Source organism: Heptranchias perlo, chromosome X, assembly GCF_035084215.1.
Source record: "Heptranchias perlo isolate sHepPer1 chromosome X, sHepPer1.hap1, whole genome shotgun sequence".
Classification (NCBI taxonomy): Eukaryota; Metazoa; Chordata; class Chondrichthyes; order Hexanchiformes; family Hexanchidae; genus Heptranchias; species Heptranchias perlo.
In genome coordinates, this window is record NC_090370.1 from 23,853,666 (window position 1) to 23,876,650 (window position 22,985).

At 43.4% G+C, this 22,985-nt stretch overlaps 1 long non-coding RNA gene and 1 pseudogene across 1 annotated transcript in view; one reads left to right on the forward strand and one right to left on the reverse strand.

The window, feature by feature from the left end:
* Positions 1-2,828, forward strand: part of LOC137307080 (uncharacterized) — a 42,962-nt gene extending 40,134 nt beyond the window's left edge. Inside the window, exon 4 of the long non-coding RNA XR_010959021.1 lies at positions 543-2,828. This is a non-coding gene — a long non-coding RNA (uncharacterized lncRNA). The remainder of the gene's footprint in view (positions 1-542) is intronic.
* Positions 2,829-10,491: 7,663 nt separating this feature from the next.
* On the reverse strand, positions 10,492-17,434 carry LOC137306975 (probable G-protein coupled receptor 139; annotated as a pseudogene).
* Between the last annotated feature and the right edge of the window lie 5,551 nt (positions 17,435-22,985).

Below are 22,985 nucleotides of genomic sequence, written 5' to 3' on the forward strand. Positions count from 1 at the left end.
CCAGAGTTGCTGTGAAATGTGAAGGGTCCAACTTCGCTGCATTTCACCAACAGTCCACTGGGTGGCGGAGGGGGGGGGGTAGCGGGAATATTTTAGCAAAGGTGCCATCTTCTGGAAGCACGAAGTATTAAACCTCAGCGTTTGATGAGTCGTGCAGCACAGGAAGAGGTCATTCAGCCCATCGTGCCTGTGTCATCTCTTTAAAAGAGCTATCCAATTAGTTCCACTCCCCTGCTCATTCCCCAGAGCCCTGCAATTTTCTCCCCTTCACGTATTTATCCAATTCCCTTTTGATGGTCACCATTCAATCTGCTTCCTCTGCCCTTTCGTGCAGTGCATTCCAGATCATAACAACTCGCTGCGTAAACGAAATTCCTCATCACCTCCCCTCTCTGGTTCTTTGGCCAATTGTCTTAAATCTGCGTCCTCTGGTTAGCGACCTTCCTGCCAGTCGAAACAATTTCTCCTTCTGAACTATATGAAAACCCCTTGTAAATCTGAAGACCTCTAATATTTCTCCTCTTAACCTTTTCTGTTCGAAGGAGAACAATTCCAATTTCTCTAGTCTGTCCACGTAGCTGAGCTGCCTCATCCTGGAACTATACCAGTCAATCTCATCTGAACCCTCTGCAAGGCCTTGACATCCTTCCTAAAGTGTGGTGCCAAGAATTGGACACAGTACTCCAGCCGCGGTCTAACACAGTGATTTATAAAGGTGTTGCAGAGGGACAGAAGGAGGCCATTTAACCCCTCGAATCTGTTCCGCCATTCAATAAGATCATGTCTGATTTGTGACCTAACTCCATCGGCGCTCCTGAGCCACATCTACCTTAATACCTAAGGTGAACAAAAATCTATCTATCTCAGGTTTGAAATTAACAATTGAGCTCGCATCAACTGCTGTCCGTGGAAGAGGATTCCAAACTTCGACCAGCCTTTGCGTGTGGAAATATTTCCTAACTTCACTCCTGAAAATCATGGCTCTAATTTTTAGGCTATGTCCCCTAATCACAGACTCGCCAAACAGCGGAAATAGTTTCCCTCTATCTACCCTATCAGTTCCAGTTAATATCTTGAAAATTTCGATCAAATCACCTCTTAGTCTTCCAAATTCCAAGGCATACAACCCGAGATTGTGTAATGTCTCCTCGTAATTTAACCATTGGAGTCCAGGTATAATTCTAGTAAATCAACGCTGCACTCCCTCCAAGGCCAATATATCTTTCCTTGGTGCGGAGCACAGAAGTGAATATTGTATTCAGGAGTGGTCCAACCGGGACTTTGTACAGTTGTAGCATAACTTCTACCACCTGTAGTATAGTCCTCCAGATATAAAGGCCAGCATTTCCAATCGCCCTTTTGATTATTTTCTGCACCTGTCCATGACATTTCAATAATCTATGTACAAAGTCTCTTTGGCCCTTCGCTGTTTCGAGCATTTCACCATTTAGAAAGTACTCTGATCAATCCTTTTTCGGTCCAAAGTTGATGACCTCACACTTGCTTACATTGAAATCCATTTGCCACAGTTTTGCCCATTCACTTAATCTGTGACGATCTCGCTGTAGTTTTATGATTCCATCTACACTTGAATGTTGCCTATCTTTGTGTCATCGACAAATTTGGATATGTGGCTCTCTGTCCCGTCATCTGAGTCGCTAATAACTACAGTGAATAGTTGAGGCACCAAGAGAGATCACTGAGAGACACCACCAGTCACATCCTGCCAAATTGAGTACCTGCCCATTATCCCAAAGATACGAAGCAGAGAGAAAATCCCGAGATATTTCGGTGAGAAACTGTTGAAGAAATTGGAAGGAAAAATCAAATGCAGTTTTCAGGTGAAAGAAAGATTTGCATTTTATAGCCACTTTCACGTCCTCAGGACGTCCCAAAGCGCTTTTCTTGCCAATGAACCGAGTTACTGTTGTAATGTAGGAAACGCGGCAGCCAATTTGCACAGCGCAAGGTCCCACAAACAGCAATGTGAGAGTGATCAGGTAATCTGTTTTTCGTGATGTTGGTTGAGGGATACATATTGTCCCAGGACACCAGGGAGAACTCCCCCTGCTCTTCCTCCAACCGTGGCCGTGGGATCTTTTATGTCCACTTGAGAGGACAAATGGGGCCTCGGTTTAACGTCTCATCTGAAAGATGGTACCTCCGACAGTGAGGCACTCCCTCGGTACAGGCACCGGGAGTGCCAACCTGGATCATGGGCCTAAGTCTCTGCAGTGAGAAATGAACCCACGACCTGCTGACTCAGAGGCGATAGAGCTACAAACTGAGCTCGATGGAAGGGTAGGATATAATTGGAGGCAGTGAAGATTCAATCTCCATTTACAAGTCATCCATTCTCTCCTTACTCCCATTGAACTGGTCAGTGTCCTGTGAATTTGAACATGGGCAGATAAAGAATACGAAACACGAGAACGAGAATTTTCAAATTAGATGATAGAGATCAATTGCCACAAGCTGGTTTAAATGATGATGTTATCGTCTGTAAAAATGGCTGCTTTCGATTACAAGAATGTCACTTTAAATAAGTAAAAACTGCTTTAATAAACACATGGTTTTAAATGATTCATCCACTGCTTGAAGTTATATTTGTTCTCTGAAATTTTAGATATGTGGTTTTAATTGAGAGATGTCTTGCATTAAGTTACACATGCACACACACACACACACACATATATATATATATATATATATATATAGTTTTGAGAGATAAATATGCAAATTATACAAATGCTGCCTTAGATTATATACATGTTGTTTGGATTTATAGGGAGGCCATTTGATTCATACTTAATATTTTAAATTATACAAATGCTGATTTGAAATAAAAAAATAAAATATTAAATTGTTTGCTGTGTATACTGAATTGAAAACTCTGTAATATTGATATACGCGTCACGGGGATGGGCACCAGGATGTAGCATTAGAAAGGAGAAACAATGTCCACAAAGGATTGGGAGAGACTAGAGTAAGAAATAATATATTATTAGGTGGGATCAGACGAATACAAAATACGAGAAGGTCTAAGGTAGGTTTAGACTGCATGTGTGTAAACGCACCAAACATGGTAAATAAGGTTGGTGAGCTGCAGGCACAAATAGCCACATGGAAATATGGTGTTGTGGCGATAACAGAGACCTGGCTCATAAAAGGGCAGGATTGGGTACTAAATATTCCTGGATACAACGTGTTCATTAAACATAGGAAACGAAAAAAAGGATGCGGGGAGATTTGGGCTCGTAGCAGTATTGATTGAGGAGAAAATGTCAGTGCTGGAGAGAAAGGATGTCCTTGAGGGATCACGGATAGAATCTATTTGGTTAGTGTTAAGAAACAATAGAGGTGCCAATACACTAATCAGTGTATTATATCGGCCACCATATTTTTGGAAGGAGATGGAGGAGCAAATTTGCAGGGAAATTACAGCGAGTAGCAAGAAATATAGAGTAGTGATAACTGGGGACTTCAACTATCCTAATATAGACTGGGATAGTAATATTATGAAGGGCAGAATGAGGGATGAATTTTTGATTGTGTTTCGGAAAATTTCCCTGATAAGTATGTTTCCGGCCCAATGCTGAATCTGGTTCTGGGGAATGAGGTGGGTAAAGTGGAACAAGTGTCAGTGGGGGAACATTTAGGGAACAGTGATAATAATATCCTACGTTTTAGGTTAGTGATGGAAAAGGACAAGGAAAAAACGAGATTAAAAATCTTGAATTGGAAGTGGGCCAATTTTGGTGAGTTGAGAACTGATCTGGCCCTGGGAAATTGGAATCAAAGATTGCCAGGGAAAAATGTAATCGAACAATGGGCAGCCTTTAAAGAGCAGATGGTTCGGGGACAGACCAGATACATTCCCACGAGGGGGGAAGGTAGGGCAAACAAAAGCAGAGCTCCCTGGATGACGAGGAGAGGCAATATAAAATAAATGGTACAATACTGAAGGTGGTGCAGGTACAGATAGACCTGGGGGTATATGTGCACAAATCTTTGAAGGTGGCAGAATGTGTTGAGAACGCGGTTAAAAAAGCATACAGCCTCCTGGGCTTTATAAATAGAGGCATAGAGTACAATAGCAAGGAAGTTATTTTCAACCTTCATAAAACACTGGTTCGGCCAAAGCTGGAGTATTGTATCCAATCCTGGACACCGCGCTTTTTGAAGAATGTGAAGGCCTTCGAAAGGGTGCAGAAACCATTTACTAGAATGATTCCAGGGATGAGGGACTTCAGTTACTGGATACACTGGGGAAGCTGGGGTTGTTCTCCTCAGAGCAGAGAAGGGTGAGAGGAGATTGTCAGTGTTCAAAATCTTGAAGGGTTTACATAAAGTAAATGAAGAGCAACTGTTCCGATTGGCCGAAGAGTCGAGAAACAAAGGACACAGATTTAAGGTGATTGGCAAAAGAACCAAAGGTGACATGAGCAAAAACTTTTTTTACACAGCGAGTAGTTATGATCTGGAATGTCCTGTCTGAAAGCGTGGTGGAAGCAGATTCAATCGTGGCTTTCAAAAATGAATTGGAGAAATACTTGAAGGGTAAAAAATGAGCAGGGTTAGGAGGAAAGAGCAGGAGAATGGGACTAAATGGATTGCTCTTACAATGAGCAGGCACGGGCACGATGGACTGAATGGCCTCCTTCTGTAATGTAACAATTCTATGATTCTATGATTCGCTATCTATAATCGACAACAACCTGCATTTATATAGCACATTTAAAGTGGTAAAACGTCCCAAGTCGCATCTCAGGAACATTATCAAACACAGTTTGACACTGAGCCACATAAGGAGGCATTGGAACAGTTCACTAAAATCTTGATCAAAGAGGTAGATTTTAAGGAACGTCTTAAAGGAGGAGACAGAGGTAGAGAGGCGGAGAGGTTTAGGGAGGGAATTCCAGAGCTTGCGGACTGGGCAGCTGAAGGCGCGGCCGCCAGTACTGGAGCGATGAAAATTGGGAATGCACAAGAGGCAAGAATTGGAGGAGTTCAGAGTTCTCGGGGTGTGGGGGGTGATGTAGGGCTGGAGGACGATACAGAGATCGGGAGTGGTGAGGCCCTGGAAGGATTTTAACAGGAGGATTGGAAATTGAAATTCGAGGCGTTGCCGGACCATTATTCAATGTGCTTCATACTTCTCCACATTAAACGGCATCTGCCACCTGTCAGTCCATTCCAGTCCAAACCATCAATGACTTCCTGAACTCATTTAAATTTACGTTACTGGTTTTCAAAACTCCAAATTTTGTTTCATCAGCAAATGTTCCGATTGTGCTCCCGATTCCCAAATCCGAATAGTCTATATTTTTGGAGCGGAGATGTGGGCCCAGCACTGACCCGTCGGATAATCACTTCCACCCCTACTCCATTGGAACATAGTTACTGAGGAACATCGGGACATTGGAACATAGGAATATCGGGACATTGGAACATAGGAACATCGGGACATCGGAACATAGGAACATAGGAACAAGAGTAGACCATTCAACTCCTCCAGCCTGTTTCGTTCAATTTGATCATGGCTGATCTGAAACTTAACTCCATCTACCCGCATCGGTTCCGTAACTCATAATACCCGTGCCTAACAAAAGTCTATAAATCTCAGTTTTGGAATTTTCAATGGATCCCCAGCCTCAACAGCTTTGGGGGCGAGAGTTCCACATTTACACTGCCCTTTGTGTGAAGAAGTTCTATCTGACTTCACCCCTGAACGGCCCGGCTCTAATTTTAATTTTATTCCCGGTGTTCTGCACTCCCCCACCAGAGGAAACAATTCCTCTCTATCATCTTAAACGCTTCTATTAGATCTTCTATTGGAATTAGAATCTTCTATTCTCAAGGGAATGACAGTCATTTGAACAAATCCTCGGATCCATCCTTTTTTGGTCCAAAACAGATGACCTCACACGTAACTGCTTTGAAATCCATCTGCCACAGTTTTGCCCAATCACTTAATCCACAAATGTCTCTTTGCAATTTTCGGCTCCCATGTACACGACTTGCTAGGCCATAAATCCTTGTGTCATTTGCAATCTTGGATAAATGGCTCTGTATTGTGTTATCCATTTTAATAATAAATATACTGAATAGTTGTTGCCCCAGTGCAGATCCTTGTTGGTTCAGTTGTTGGGGAAGGGGATCAGGGTGTGGTGAACTGATTCAAGGCTGGGAAGTTGATGGTAGGGATTCAGAGGGTGGGAACGAGGTTCAGGGGTTTGGGAAGGGATCAGGGAATCTTGGCGGTGGAAGGGGTTTATTGACTGGGAAGGTGTTCAGGGGGAGGGGAACTGGTCGAGAGGATTGAAAATGATCCAGGGGGTGGGGCAGGGTTTCAGAGGGAGGGAAGGAGTACATGGATTGTGAAGGGGTTCAGGGAGTGGGAAGCGATTCAGGGGATGGGAAGGAGTTGGGGAAGATGCTCAGGTGGTTGGAATCATATCAGCGGGTAAAAAGGGTTTCAGGGGATGGGAATGGGTTTAAGGACGAGAAGCGGTTGAGTGTATCGAGAATGGGTTCATGGGGTTGAAAAGGGGTTCAGGGGATGGGAAGCGATTAATTGTGAGTGTAAGGAATTCAGAGTGTGGGAAGGGTTCCGGGGGATGGGAAGCTGTTCAGGGAACTCGTTCAGTATTTGGGGAAGGGCTTGAGGGAGTGCGAAGGCGTTTATGGGGTGGGGAATGTGTTCAGGTGGTTGGAAGGAGCCGACGGGCGATCCTGGTTGCCTCTCAGGGTTTGAATCCCAACTCTAGCTCCTTTCGGTGCCCGTCCCCGTTGGAAGGCGGCGGTTTCGCCTATTTCAGGACCTGGTTGGACGGATGCGGCGATGGCGACCCCACCTTCCCACAATCCAGCGCGGCGGCGAAAATCCCCCATCGGACGTCAGCTCTGGCCGCGCTGCACTCTGGGAGATGGCGTCAACTGGCCACGTGACTCCTCAACCGGTCACTCGGATGCGGGGCAGCAGGAGGAGCCCAGCTGGGCCCGGCGCTGGACACGTTGAGCTGGCATCGATGTGAAGAGGTCACTTCTGGGTAGGGACAACATGTCGGATGCTGAGCGGGCGGGGCAGCAGCGTTGGAGGCGGCCATGTTGGATCTTTGTCTTACTCGGTGCGGTCACTTCCTGTGAGACGCACCGAGGCAGGAGCCTCTGCCCCCTCCCCCCGTCTGCAAACCTCCATTGTGCTCAATGTCTGGGGGACGTTTTGCTGCTTTCACAGGAGGGGATTAAGAATAATGTTAAAAAGCTTTAAAAGGGTTTAAAGTGACTCATGTTCTAAAAGGGTTAAAAAGAGGGTTTAAAGAGGTTCAATAAGTTACTGGTTGAAATGGTATTAAAGAGGTGAAAAAGAGGTCGAAATAAAATAAACGGTTAAAAGGGGGTTAAAGTTTTAAAAGAGGGTTGGATGTGAAAAGGTGGTTTCAGAGTTTAAAAGGTTTAAAAAAGATAGTTATAAACGGTTTAAGGAGGTTAAATAGTTAAAAGGGGATTAAAGAGGTTTGAAAGGGGTTTAAAAGGGGGTGAGGAGAGAGACTGTTAGCTCGGTGAGAAAGAGATGGGTTTCAAAAGGAACCACAGTGGGAGAGTTTGGAGAAAGACAGTCTCTCAAAAAAATGGGTTTAAAAAGGGGAGGAAATCGGTTAAATAGCAGGGTTTAAAAAGGACCTTTAAAAGGGATTAAAAGGGGTTTAATGACGTTTCCAATGACATTTTAAAGTGGCTTTAAAAAGTGGGGATACAATTGGTATAAAAAGGAGGTATTAAAAGGAGGTTTAAAAAGAGGGTTCACGGGGGCCGATTGAACCGGGTCCTATTTGCGATTCTCTATATTAATTCTGGACCAGTGTGCGATGCTCATTTTCTCTCGTGCTCTGTCTGAGTTTGTGTCACACCTTTTCTCTGTTTCTGTTTAATTCTATCCCCCTCTCTCTCCGACCTCTCTCTCACCTGTCCCGCTCTGTTTCTCACCACTTCTTTCACTGTGTGTCTCTACCTTTCCTACTGACTTTGGTTCGCTCTTTCGCCTGACTCTTTGCCGAGGTGGGACTGTCCTCGCCTGGTCCATTCCCATCTGTCCAGTTGCAGTCAGAGAATCACCTGTGACGGCTTCTCTTCCCGCTCCTGCACCTTTACCTCTGGAACCCCCCAATGCTCTCTCCTTGGCCCCCACCAATTTCTCCTCCTCATGCTGCCCCTCGCCGAGATCATCCGAGAACATAACGTCAGCTTCCAGACGGCCTGTGGCGATCCAGCGCTCGAAGGGATGTCGCTTTTTGATTCTCTGATGTCGGCTGTTCCTATCATTGTGAAGTTGACTTCATCCAGCGCTGGATTGATCACACACGAATATTGAACGTGAGCTCGGATCAGACCGTCGTGAGACAGGTTAGTTTTACCCCACTGATGATGTGTTGTTGCAATAGTAATCACGCTCAGTACGGGAGGAACCAGGTCAGGCTGCTGACGAGACACAGCTCCACATCCCGACCACCTCTCCCGACCCCTCCACTGCCTCTGATTTGTCACGCTGCTTGTCGGTCATCCAGTATTAGATATTTTCCTCCGATTAAACGTTGGGAATACCGAAACCTTTGTCTTCGGTCCCTGCCACTAATTCCATTCCGTAGACACTGACTGCATCCCTCTCCCTGGACAATGTGTGAGGCTGAACCACAACATTCACAACCTCAGCGTCCTATTTGACTCTGAGATGAACTTCTGACCCCATATCCTCTTCATCACCAAGACCGCCTACTTCCGCATCTGTAACATCGCCCGTCTCCACCCATTGCCTCAGCTCATCTGCTGCTGAAACCCTCATACATGTTTTTGTTACCTCCAGATTCAACTACTTCAATGCTCTCCTGGCCGGCCTCCAACCTTGTACCCTCTGCAAACTTGAGCTCATTCAAAACTCTGCTGCCCAAATTCTCACTCGCATCAAGTCCCGTTCTCCCATCACCCCTCTGTGCTCGCTGACCGAAATTGGCTCCCGGTTCTGCAACGCCTCGATTTTAACATTTTCATCCTTGTCTTCAAATCTATCTAGGGCCTCGCCCCACCTTATCTCTGAAACCACCCCGACAACCCTTCGAGATCTCTGCGCCCCTCCAATTCTGGCCTCTTGCGTTTTCGATTTGCATCGCCCCACCATTGGCGGCCATGCATTCAGCCGCCTGACCTCTGAAGTGCCCTCGCTGAACTTCTCTGCCTCTCACCCTTCCTTTCCACCTTTAAAACGCTCCTTAAAACCTACCTCTTTACCAATGCTTTTGGTCACATGTCCTAATATTTCCTCAGGCGGCTCGGTGTCAAATTTTGTTTGATAATCGCTCCTGTGAAACGCCCTGGGACGTTTCACTACGTTAAAGGTGCTGTATAAATGTGAGTTATTGTTGTTAATATTCACCTATGTCTCTGTCAGGGTGTTAATATTCCTGAGATCAGTGGGAGTGTTTTACTGTGCAGAGGGTGTCTCTGGCCGTGGGCGATGAAGTACAGAGTGTCTCAGTGAGAGTGTTAATATTAACCTGTGTAATCTATCGGTGTGATAATACTCATGAGTCATTGGGAGCATGTTACTGTTTACAGGAAACCTCTGGCAGTGTTGTGGTCTGTTTATCAACGGTAATATTTACAGGATGCTTCTGTCAGTTTGTTATCACATCCTGGGGATCTCTGAGAGTGATTCATTGCTGACAGGAAGTGCCTGCCAATGTATTAGTATGGAAAGAGGGAAGTATTTTAGTGCTTGCTGCGTGTATCTGTGAGACTTGTTAATGTTCACAGGGTGTTTCCTTCAATCTGTTAATGTTTACAATTTTTCTGACAGTCTGTTTATGTTTCCATTGTTTTTGTGTGAGTCTGTTAAAGTTTACAGTGTTTCTGTGATTCTATTAATATTTACAGTGTCTCTCTGTGAGTATGTTATTATTTGCAACATGTTTCTGTGAAACTGTTAATGTTTACAGGTGGTTTCTGTGAATTTTAATGTTTAGAGGGTGTTTCTGTGAGACGGTTAATAATTATATGGCCATTCTATGCGACTGTTAATGTTTACATTGTGTTTCCTTCAGTCTGTTAATGTTTACCGGTTGTTTCTGTGACTGTGCAAATGTTCACTTGTTGTCCATTTAAGTTTACAAATGTTCAAAGGAGTCTTCCGTCATGTTACTGAAAGTTTAATTGATAATTTCTTTCAATAATTTCATACATCTTCCAACGATTGGCCAGTCCCACAATGTCTCGACAGGAAGCAGTAGTGAAATTCCCGGCCCCATTCAAGAAGCACCGCAGGGACCCTAGAAGTTGTGATCGGACCCAAACCTCCATTGAAATTGGGAACCGATGATAGCATTTTGGACTGGTTCAGTGTCACAGCCGATTGACCCCAATATCTCCATATCACAGACCTCGGGGGCGGAGCGGGTCGGACAGAATATGATGCTGGGAATTCTTCTGTTGTTCTCATCATTTAAATGTTTTAGCAATGAGAGAAAAGGGATATTTCAGCATTTTCTTCAACTGCTCTCTGAATTTAATCTGGGTCACAGCATAAATACAAGTGTTCGTGCAGCAACTCAGGAGCTGGAGCATGAATCCCAGTTCCATGAGAACGATAGGCGGAATTACAGTCTGACCTGTGAAACCCAACACGCGTATCCATATAGAATACAACATAAACATCGCCCATAGCAGCATGAAATTCCCCGAGATGACGAACAGTAAAATAATGGACTTCCTTCGACTCGTAATTTCTGGGTCACTGGGACTCTCTTCACTGCTGTGGTCCCGGAGTCTCCTGCGGGCTCTGTTGGCCACTACAATGTGTCTGACGATTAAAACATTGAGCAGCAGAATCCGAACAAATGGGACACCCGGGGTTAGAATATAATGAAGGAGTTCGATTGCTCCCCATACCCGGGAATCGTTAACACGACCGAATACAGTACAAAACCAGGGGAGGTTACCAAGAGTATACCAACTCGATAACATAAAGTACCAGGTGCTGTTCTTTCAACAGCTCAGCACAGTCACTGTTCCAAGAACCACAGCCGCCATTTTCTCGGTGCAATATTTAGTTTTCAGTTTCAGGCAACAAATGGCCACAAATCGATCAAAGGTGAAAGTGACGGTGAACCAGACAGAACAGTCTGTAGCTGCATAAAGCAGGACGGCGTGGATATTACACACGGGGATGTCGGACAGGAAAATGAATTGTTCGGAATCAACAATCGGAATCTGCCTCAATATCAGATCGATGATAACGACCAGTAGATCCGCCGCTGCCATGGCCACCAGGTAGCGAGTGACACATTTGGAGAGACCGCACTGATCTCGGGACAGGATCACAATCGTCACTAAGTTAACTGTAAGGAAGGAAAATAAACAGGGAAATTATACATCAGGCTGGGAGCAAAAGCAGCAGTTTGATGGAGTTCGGGGTGAAATTTGCTGCTTTGTTACTGAATCCAGTGATGGATCTGATTATTATACTTGTGATACGGCTTTCTACTGGAGACAGAGTTTAAATACAATAATAGTGATTGGACTGGGAAATAGAGAAACAATCAAGGATTTCTGCTGGAATCAGGAGTGGATTGAGAAGTAAATAAAAGAACGGGATTAAATTACACATGAAAGATAATAGGTTTCCAATGATTCAGATCCCCCTGTAAATATTGGTAGAGCCTTTGATACAAGTGTAAATATTAATACAATCTATGGTTCCAATGCAAATATTGTCATAATATTTGGACCCACTTGTTAACATCGTACCGTCCCTTTAACTCTTGTAGATATGGCCACTGAATCGAGGCGCCCCCATAAATATTCGGGAAGTCCATAGATCCAACTTTCAATATTCGTAAAGTCTCTGGATCCCGTGTTAATGTGGCACAGTCCCTGAAAACCCCTGAAAGTTTGGTACAGTCACTAAATCCCCTATTAATGCTGATTTTTTTATTCAGCCTCTGACCGTGTCAGTCAATACAAGGGTCGGTGGACAGTGCCAATATTTCATGCAATAAAAGAATCATAGAGCACACAAGCAGGAAACTCGGCCCACCGTGCCCGTGTCGGCTCTTTGAAAGAGTTATCCAGTTACTCCCACTCTCCTGCCCTTTCCCTACAACCCTGAAATTGTTTCCTTTTCAAGTATATATCCAATTACCTTTTGAAAGCTACTGTTGAATCTTCTTCCACCACCTTTCAGACAATGCATTTTCCAGATCATGATAACTCGCTGCATAAAAAAGCATTCTCCTCATCTCCCCCTGCTTTATTTGCCAATGATTATAAACCCGTTCCTTTGGTTACCGACCCTCCTGCCAGTGGAAACAGTTTCGACTTGTTTACTCTGTCAAAACCCCTCATTATTTTGAACACCTTTATTATATCTCCGCATGGATTTTTCTGCTCGAAGTGAACAATCCCAGCTTCTCTCGTCTCTCCACAGAATGAAATCCTTTATCCCGGCTATCATTTTTGCACATGACCTCTGCACTATTTCTTTGACGAACTTTCTAAAGTATGGTTACCAGAATTGGGCACAATACTTCAGCTGAGGCTTAACGAAGCATTGCCAGAGAGTGTGCATATTCAGTCAGACGCCAGAATGCGTCAGTGTTTATATGGGTGGGTGAGTCAATATTTACAGGGTTACCAGGGAGCGTGCACATTCAGGCAATCCCCGAGTGCGTTGGTATGTACAGATTCTATAACAATAAGTCAATGCGAACCGCGGACACAGGACCAGGAGGAGGCCATTCAACCGCTCGAGTCTGTTCACCACTCAATTGGATCATAGCTGATCTACATCTCAACTCCTTTTACCCCCATTTTGATCCATATCATTTGTTAATAAACAAAAAGCTTTCGATTTCAGTCCCGAAAATGTGAATTGACCCAATACACACAGCCATTTGGGGGAAGAGTGTTCAAATCTTCCGCTACCCGTTGTGTGAAAAAGTGCCTCCTGATTTCGCTCCAAAATGGAATATTTTGCCCTCTTCTTTTGGATTCCAACAGAATAGAAAACATGTTGTCGGTTTCTACCCGATTCAATGCATTTATGACTTTAAACACGTCGATTAGATAACCTCTCAGATTTTAAACTGAAGGGAATACAAAAGAAGTTTATGCATCCCACAAGTACTGACACGCACAAAGGAACATCCAGTAAATAGTGAGATTCACTTAGGAAAACCTATAATTACTGACACACACATAGAAAGATCCAGCAAATACTGACACTCCACTCATTCAGAAACATCCGGTAAATACTGAAACTCAACCAGGATCATTCTTTAAATACTGACACTAACCTAGGAATATCCTATAAACACTGACACTCACCTAGAAAGATCCAGCAAATACTGACACCCACTTAACAACATCCTGTAAATATTGGCACTCACCCAGGAGCATCCTGTAAATACTGACACTCAGTCAGGAACATCCTGGAAATACTGACACTCACCTAGAAACAATCTATAAATACTGACACTCACCGAGGAACAGCCTGTAAACACTGACACTCAAACAGGAACATTCTGGAAATACTGACACTCACTCACGAACATTCGTTAAACACTGACAATCACCCAGGAACATGCAGTAAATACAGACAGTCAATCAGGAGCATTCTGTAAATACTGACACTCACCTAGGAATATCCTGTATATACTGACACTCAAACAGGAACATTCTGTAAATATTGACACTCACCCAAGAACATTCGTTAAACACCGACAATCACCCAGGAACATCTTGTAAATACTGACACTCACCCAGGAACATTCGTTAAACACTCACAATCACCCAGGAACATCTTGTAAATACTGACACTCACCCAGGAACAACCTGTCATTACTGACACTTACCCAGGAATATTCTGTAAATACTGACACTCGCCACAGGACATCCTGTAAATAAAGACACTCACTCCGGATCCTCCTCGAAATATTGACACTCACTCACGAACATCCTGTAAATACTGACACTCACACAAGAATATCCTGTAAATACTGAAACTCACGCACGAGCTTCCGGTAAATCCTGACGCTCACTCAGGAACATCCCGTCATTACTGACACTGGCTCAGAAACACCCTGTAAGAACAGACACTCACCAGGTCCATCCTGTAATACTGACACTCACCCAGGAATATTCTGTCAATACTGACACTCACTCAGGAACATCCTGTAATACAGACACTCACTCTGGAACATCCTGTAAATACAGAAACTCATTCAGGCACATCCTGGAAGTAATGACAATCAGAAGACCTGCGCAAATAAATCTCCCATCCTCGAAACCACATATAATAATTGAGGCTCAGCAGGAGACCCCGCAATTATTTCTTCCATCCCGGAAAACCCCATATATACATAGAGACTTACCAGGAGACCTCGTAATTACATCTTCCATCCTGGAAACCCCATATCGATATAGAGACTAACCAAGAGACCCTCTAATTACAAGTTCCATTCCGGAAAAACCCATATAGATATGGAGACTTAACAAGCGAACAGGAAATTACATCTTCCATCCCGGAAAACCGCATATCGATATAGAGACTTGCCAAGAGACACTCAAATTACAACTTCCATCCCGAAAAACTCAATTTAGATATAGAGACTTGCCAAGCGACCCCGCAATTACATTTTCCATCCCAGAAAACCCATATCGATATCGAGACATGCCAAGAGATCCTGTAATTACAACTTCCATCCCTGAAAAACCCAAATAGATATAGAGACTTGCCAAGAGACACTCAAATTACAACTTGCATCCAGGAAACCCCATATCGATATAGAGATAATACAAGAGATCCTGCAATTACAACTTCTATCCAGGAAACCCCATCTCGATGTGGAGACTTATCAGGAGACCCTGTAATTCTATCTTCCATCCCGGAAACCCCATAGATAGAGAAACTTAACAGTGGACAATCGTAATTGCACCTTGCATCCCAAAAACCCCACATAGATATAAATACTTACCAGGAGACCCCGCAATTATATCGCCCTTCCCAGAAACTCCATATCCATATATGGACTTACCAGGAGACCATGTAATTACACCTACCATCCCAGAAGATCCATATAAATTATCGAGAATTAGCGTGAGTTCCCGTAGTTTGATCTCCCATTCCGGAAAACCCATACAGATAAAGGGACTTGCCAGTTGATATCGTAATTACATCTCCCATTCTGGAACCCGACATAGATATAAAGACTGAGCAGGAGACCTCCGCAATTACATCACCCATCCCAGAGACCGCTTAAAGATATAAAGACTTAAGAAGAGTGCCCGTAATTACATTACCCGTCCCGGAAACCTCGTATCGATATGAAGACTTAGCAGGAGACGCCTGTAATTACATCACCCATCCCAGAATCCGCATATAGATATGCAGAATTAGCAGCAGAACCCCGTAATTTTATTTCCCATTCCAGAAACCCCATATAGGTGCAGATACTTACTTGGAGTCCCCGTAATTACATCTCCCATCCCGGAAAACCCATACAGATATCGGGACATACCAAGAATTCCTGTAAATATAACTCCCATCCCTGATACCCCATAAAGATTTGGAGACTTCCAAGGAGACCAAGTTTCCATCCTGGAAACCATCTACAGAAAAAGACTTACCAGGGGATCCCTTAATTGCATTTGCAATCCTGCAAACCCCAAATAGATATAAATTCTGAGCAGAAGACCTCCGTAATTACATCTTCCATCGCAGAAAGCCCAGATAGATATGGAGACTGAAAATGAGAGCCCAGAATTACACCTCCCATCCCGGATATATAATGCAGCGAGTGAGACTTAGAAGGAGAACCCGTAATTACCACGCATCCTGGAAACCGATACAGATATAGAGGATTAGGAGGAGACCCCGTAATTACATCTTCGATCCTGAAAACACTTATGGATGTCGAGATTTACCAGGAGACCCCGTAATTACATCTCGCATTCGTGAAACACATGTAGATATGGAGACTTACCAGGAGAGCCCGTGATTACGTCTCGCATTCTGGAAACACATGTAGATACAGAGACCGACCAGGAGACCCCCGAATTATATCTCGCATTCTGGAAACACATGTAGATATGGAGACTTAGCAGGAGACCCCCTAATTATATCTCGCATTCTGGAAACACATGTAGATACAAAGACTTACCAGGAGACCTCGTAATTACATCTCGCATCCTGGAAACACAAGTCGATACAGAGACTTACCAGGAGACCGCGCAATTACATCTCGTATCCTGGAAACACAAGTAGATACAGAGACTTACCAGGAGACCGCGTAATTACATCTCGCATCCTGGAAACACAAGTAGATACAGAGACTTACCAGGAGACCGCGTAATTACATCTCGTATCCTGGAAACACATGTCGATATGGAGAATTACCAGGAGACCCCGTAATGACATTTTCTCCACTGAAATCCCATATAGATACAGAGACTAACCAGCAAACATCGTAGTTACATCTTGCGTCCCGAAAACCCCATATACATATGCATTCTTTGCGGCAGCTCCAGGAGAAGTGAAGATGGGGCAGTAAATTACGAGAACATGAATACAATGAAAGGTAGTTTACAAACTAATAGCTGGATATAGAGCCTGAAACAACAATAGCATCATCAGCGAGGAGCAGACAGTAAACGGGAAGAATAGTATAACAGTGAAACAGGTGTTATAGAATTAATAGCTGATATAGAAATTACCAGGGACACAAACAGCAGCGAGGAGTGGATGGTAATTTACAACAACAGTAATACAGTGGAACATGGCTTATGGAATTAATAGCTGAATATAGGATATGGAGAATTACCAGGGACACCAATAGAAGCGAGGAGGGAATTGTAAATGACAAGAACAATAATACAGTGAAACCTGTTTTATGGAATTAAGAGCTGAATGTAGAGACTGACCAGGAACACTAAAATCAGAAAGGAGAGGATGGTAAATTACAAGAAATGAAATAGACTGAAACATGGCATGTTGAAATAATAGCTCGATATAGAACTCACCAGGATCACCAAAATCAGCGAACGGGATGAAATAAATGAGAGGAAAAGAAGTACAGTTAATCGTGGATTACAGAATCAACAGGTTGATTTCGAGACTTACCAGGCGCAGCAACAACAGCAAGGAAGGGGAAGTAAATGAGAAGAACAGTAATACAGTTAAACATGGTTTCGGGAATTAACAAGATAGAATATTACCAGGAAAACCTGCAACAGCGAGGATGGGATAGTAAATCTTTTGAATAATCACAACTGCCAAATATATCCGAACAGCTAATTTTAGTCTATCATAATTTGCAGAAAGATAATCAAACTCCCAGGAGAAACTCCTGCCCATTGTTGTAACATTCCAATCTATTGTAATCATATTCGGTTCCATTGTTGTAACATTCCAATCTATTGTAATCATATTCGGTTCCATTGTTGTAACATTCCAATCTATTGTCCTCAGATTATGGCCCATTCTTGTAACATTCCAATTTATTGTTCTCAGATTCAGACGCTTTCTCCCACTCTCTGTCGAGCCGCTGATCCCTGTTAATGCCGGAGGTGGTACTTCCACTGACACGATGGGATAACACATTTCAAGGAGCTTCTTATTTATAGCAGAGTGAAACTCTCCAGTGAAACAATTAGGGCCCGTGGAGGCTAACTTGAAGTACAGTCACTGAATAAACAGATTCAGTTAACGCCTTTCAACCCAATATATTTTATATCACGACATATATTTATCCAAATGTTACACAGTTGTAAATCTAAAAGCCCAATACATTATTTTAATGAATATTTGGAAGAACAGACAATATGAGACCCGCATCGGTGTGACAGCATCGGTGTGAAGCGAGAGCAACTTCAATTACAGATTGCAGATTATTTCTGAACGTAATTTTGAAGTTGATTTCAATTCGTTTCGACCCATTTCTAAAGGGTTGGGTTTACACTCAGAGATAGAAACTGATTCATTTCACCAGTCAGCTTGAAGACCACCCTGCCAATATTGGTGTAATCTCTGGATACCCCGTCAATATTGTGAAGTCAATAGATTATCTTGCAAATATTGGTACAGTCTCTGGGTCTACCTTTAAGTAACGGTATAATCTTTGGATTGTACTGTATATATTCGCACAGTCTATGGGTTTCCCTGCAAATATTTCTACAGACACCGATAAATGCTCTGGAGAATTCTAAAATAATTGGGCCATCTCAAGATTTCCCATCATTATTGAAACATCTCTGGATACCCCCCATAAATATTGGCACCATCGCTGCATCCCTCTCTAGATACTAACACAGTGTCTGGATCCCATGTAAATATTAGTCCAGTCTCTCCACGTCCAGTGAAGTTTAGTGCAGGCTCTGGATCTACTTGTAAATATTGGTACATTGTCTGGATCGCTTTGCAACGGTTGTAGAGTGTGTGGATCCTCTGAAATAAGAGTTATCGCCTTACCCTGTCATAAATTAATAGCAAGAACTCTGTAGCCTTTGCAAATATTGGTAGAGTCTCTAAGTTTTCTCCTGATATTTTTGAACACTAACTACATCCATTCTAACTATTGGTGCATTCATTGAGACTACAGGGAGTGACTGAAAGTGCACTCTCCACTGTACACCAATAGATAAGAACAGAAGAAATAGGAGCAGCATTCGGCCATACGGCCCCTCGATCCTGCTCCGCCATTCAATCAGATCATGGCTGATCTTCTACCACAATTCCACTTTCCCGCCCGATCCCCATGTCCCTCGATTCCCTTAGTGTCCAAAAATCCATCGACCTCAGCTTTGACTGTACTCAGCGACTGAGCATCCACAGCCCTCTAGGGTGGAGAATTCCAAAAATTCACAATCCTGCGAGTCAAGAATTTGTTTTTCTCAACTCAATCCTTAATGGCCGATCCCAAATTCTGAGACCATGACCCCTTGTTCTCGACTCATGCACATGTCACTCCGCTTTTTAAGAAAGGAGAGAGAGGGAAACCGGGGAATTATAGACCAATTAGCCTCACATCTGTTGTTGGGAAAATGCTGGAGTCTATAATTAAGGATAGGGTGACTGAACACCTCGAGAATTTTCAGTTAATCAGAGAGAGCCAACATGGATTTGTGAAAGGTAGGTCGTGCCTGACAAACCTGATTGAAGACTTTGAAGAGGTGACTTATGTAGTGGACAGGGGAATGTCAATGGATGTTATTTATATGGACTTCCAGAAGGTTTGATAAGGTCCCGCATAAGAGACTGTTAGCTACGATAAAAGCCCATGAACGATAAAAGCCCATGGAATCGAGGGAAACGTACGGACTTGGTTCGGAAGTTGGCTGAGCGAAAAACGACAGACAGTAGGGGTAATGGGAAGGTACTCACATTGGCAGGATGTGACTAGTGGTGTCCCACATGGATCTGTCTTGGGGCCTCAATTATTCACAATATTTTTTAACGACTTAGATGACGGCATAGGAAGTCTCATATCTAAGTTTGCCGATGACACAAAGATTGGTGGCATTGTAAGCAGTGCAGATGAAAACCTGGCGATATTGATAGATCAGGTGAAAGTGCAAAACTGTGGCAAATGGAATTCAATGTGGACAAATGTGAGTTCATCCACTTTGGAACAAAAAAGGACAGAACAGGGTACTTTCTAAATTGTAAAAAGTTAAAAACAGTGGATGTCCAAAGGGACTTAGGTGTTCAGGTACATCGATCATTGAAGTGTCATGAACAGGTGCAGAAAATAATCAAAAAGGCAAATGGAATGCTGGCTTTATATCCAGAGGACTAGAGTACAAGGGGGCAGAATTTATGCTGCAGCTGTGCAAAACACTGGTTAGACCGCACCTGGAATACTGTGAGCAGTTCTGGGCACCGCACCTTCGGAAGGACATATTGGCCTTGGAGGGAGTGCAGCGTTGGTTTACTGGAATGATACCCGGACTTCAAGGGTTAAGTTACGAGGAGAGATTACACAAATTGTGGTTGTTTTCTTCAGAGTTTCGAAGGTTAAGGCGTGATCTGATCGAAGTTTATAAGATATTAAGGGGAACAGATAGGGTGGATAGACAAAAACTATTTCTGCTGGTTGGGGATTTTAGGACCAGGGGGCACAGTCTAAAAATTAGAGCCAGACCTTTCAGGAGCGAGATTAGAAAAAATTTCTACACACAAAGGGTGGTAGAAGTTTGGAACTCTCTTCCGCAAACGGCAATTGATACTAGCTCAATTGCTAAATTTAAAACTGAGATAGATAGCTTTTTGGCAACCAAAGGTATTAAGCGATATGGGCCAAAGGCAGGTACATGGAGTTAGATCACAGATCAGCCACGATCTTATCAAATGGCGGAGCAGGCATGAGGGGCTGAATGGCCTACTCCTGTTCCTATGTTCCTACTCTCCAGCCAGGGGAAAGCACGCGTCACCATTCTACCCTGTCAAGGCCTCAACGAATTTTGTTTGCGTTTCAATGAGATCACCTCTCATTCTTCTGAACCCCAGACGAAGATGGCCCAATCAACACAATTTCTCCTCAAAGGACAACCCTCTCATCCCAGGAATCAATCTAGTGAACCTTCGTTGCGCTGCTTCTAAGATAAGTACATCCTTCCTTGGGTAAGGAGGCCCAAACGGTACACAGTAAACCAGGCGTGGTAGCACTAAAGTCCTGTATAATTGCAGCAAAATGTCCTTACTCTTATACTCCAACCCCATGCCATAAAGCCTAACATGTCATTTGCTTTCCTTATTGCTTGCTGTCCCTGCATTTTAACTTTCTGTGATTCTTGTATAAGGACACCCAAATCCCTCTGAATATCAATATTTACCAGTCTCTCACATTTTTAAGAATATTCTGCTTTTCTATTCTTCCTACAAAGTGGATGATTTCACATTTCCCCACATTATACTTCATCTGCTACCGATTTGACAAATCACTTAAACTGTCTTTAACCCTTTCCATCCTCTATGTGTCAATCTCACTGCTTACTTTCCCACTTAGCTTTGTACCGTCAGCAAACTTGGCTACATTACACTAGGTCGCTTCATCTGATTCATTAATATAGATTGTAAATAGATGAGGGCCATGGACTGATCCTTGCGACACCCCACTATTAAAACCTACCAACCCGAAAATGAACCGTTTATTCTTACTCTGTGTTTTCTGTCTGTCAACCGATCCTCAAACCATGCTAATATATTACCCCCAACCCCACGAGTCCTTATCTTGTATGACAACCTCTTGTGATGCACCTTATCAAACGCCTTCATAAAATCCAAACATACGACATCTATTCGTTCCCCCTTATCTGCCCTGCTAGTCAGACCCTCAAAAACTTGAATAGATTTGTCAAACACGATTTCCCTTTTATAAAACCGTGTTGACTCTGGCTGATCACATTATGATTTTCTATGTGTTCTTGCATCACAGCCCAATAATAGATTCTGTCATTTTCCCCACCACTGATGTCAGCCTAACTAGCCTATCCTTCCCTGTTTTCTCTCTCCTTCCTTTCTTGAATGGCGGGATTCCATTTGCTACCTTAGAATCGATGGGGATCGCAGTAGAATCGAGGGAATTCTGGAAGATGAAAACAAATGCATCCACTATCTCTGTAGCCATCTCTTTTAAAACCCGAGGATGTAAGCCTTCAGGTCCAGACGATTTGTCGGCTTTTAGTCACATTAATTTATCCAGTCCCTTTTCTTTACTAATCTTAATTACTTTAAGTTCCTCACTCTCATTAGATCCTTGGTTCACCACGATTTCCGGTACTTTTTTGTGCCTTCTACTGTGAAGACAGATGCAACATATTTGTTCAACGTCTCTACCATTTCCTCCTTATTCCCCATTATAATTTCTCCTGTTTCTGCCTCCCCTAAAACCCTTCTTTCCTCAGCAGTATTGTGTGCGGCATTGCTGTGGTCGGGGCAACACTACCGTAACTGATGTGTGGTGCAGTGATCGTACAGTGGTTACACACATGTTAAAAAGTGTAAGGATAAACTCAACAACTCCAGGCCAGTCAGTTTAACCTCGGGAGTGGGGAAACTTTTAGGAACTATAACCCGGGACAAAATTAATAGCCATTTGGACATGTGCAGATTAAATAAGGAAAGACAGCACGGATTTGTTGAAGGCCAGTCATGTTGGACTGACTTGAATGAGTTTTTTGATGGGGTAACAGAGAGGGTCGATGAGGGTAATGCGGCTGATGACGTTGAAATGGACTTCCAAAAGACGTTTGAAAAATTGCCGCATTATAGGCTTGTCATCAAAGTTCAAGCCCATGGAATAAAAGGGACAGTGGCAGCATGGATACGAAATTGGCTCAGTACCAGGAAACAGAGAGCAGTGGTGAACGGTTGTTTTTCCGACTGTAGGGAGGTGTACAGCGATGCTCCCCGGTGGTCGGTACTGGGACCACTGCTGATTTTGATACTTATTAATGACTTGGATTTGGGTGTACAGGGCACAATTTCAAAATTTGTAGGTGACACAAAACTGGAAGGGTAGTGAACATGAGGAGGATAAAGATAGAGTTCAAAAGAACAGAGACAGGCTGGTGGAATAGGCGGACACGTGGCAGATGAAGTTCAACGCAGAAAAGTGTGAAATGATATATTTCGGTAGGAAGAACGAGGAGAGGGAATATAAACTGAAGGGTACCATTCTAAAAGGGGTGCAGGAACAGAGACATCTGGGAGTATATGTGCACAAATCGTTGAAGTTGGCAGGGCAGGTTGAGAAAGCGGTTAAGAAATGCATATGGGATCCTCGGCTTTATAAAAAGAGTCATAGAGTGCAAAAGCAAGGATGTTATGATGAACCTTTGTAAAACACTGGTTCGGCTACAACTGGAGTATTGTGTCCAGTCTGGGCACCGCACTTTAGGAAGGATGTGAAGGCCTTAAAGCGGCTGCAGAAGAGATT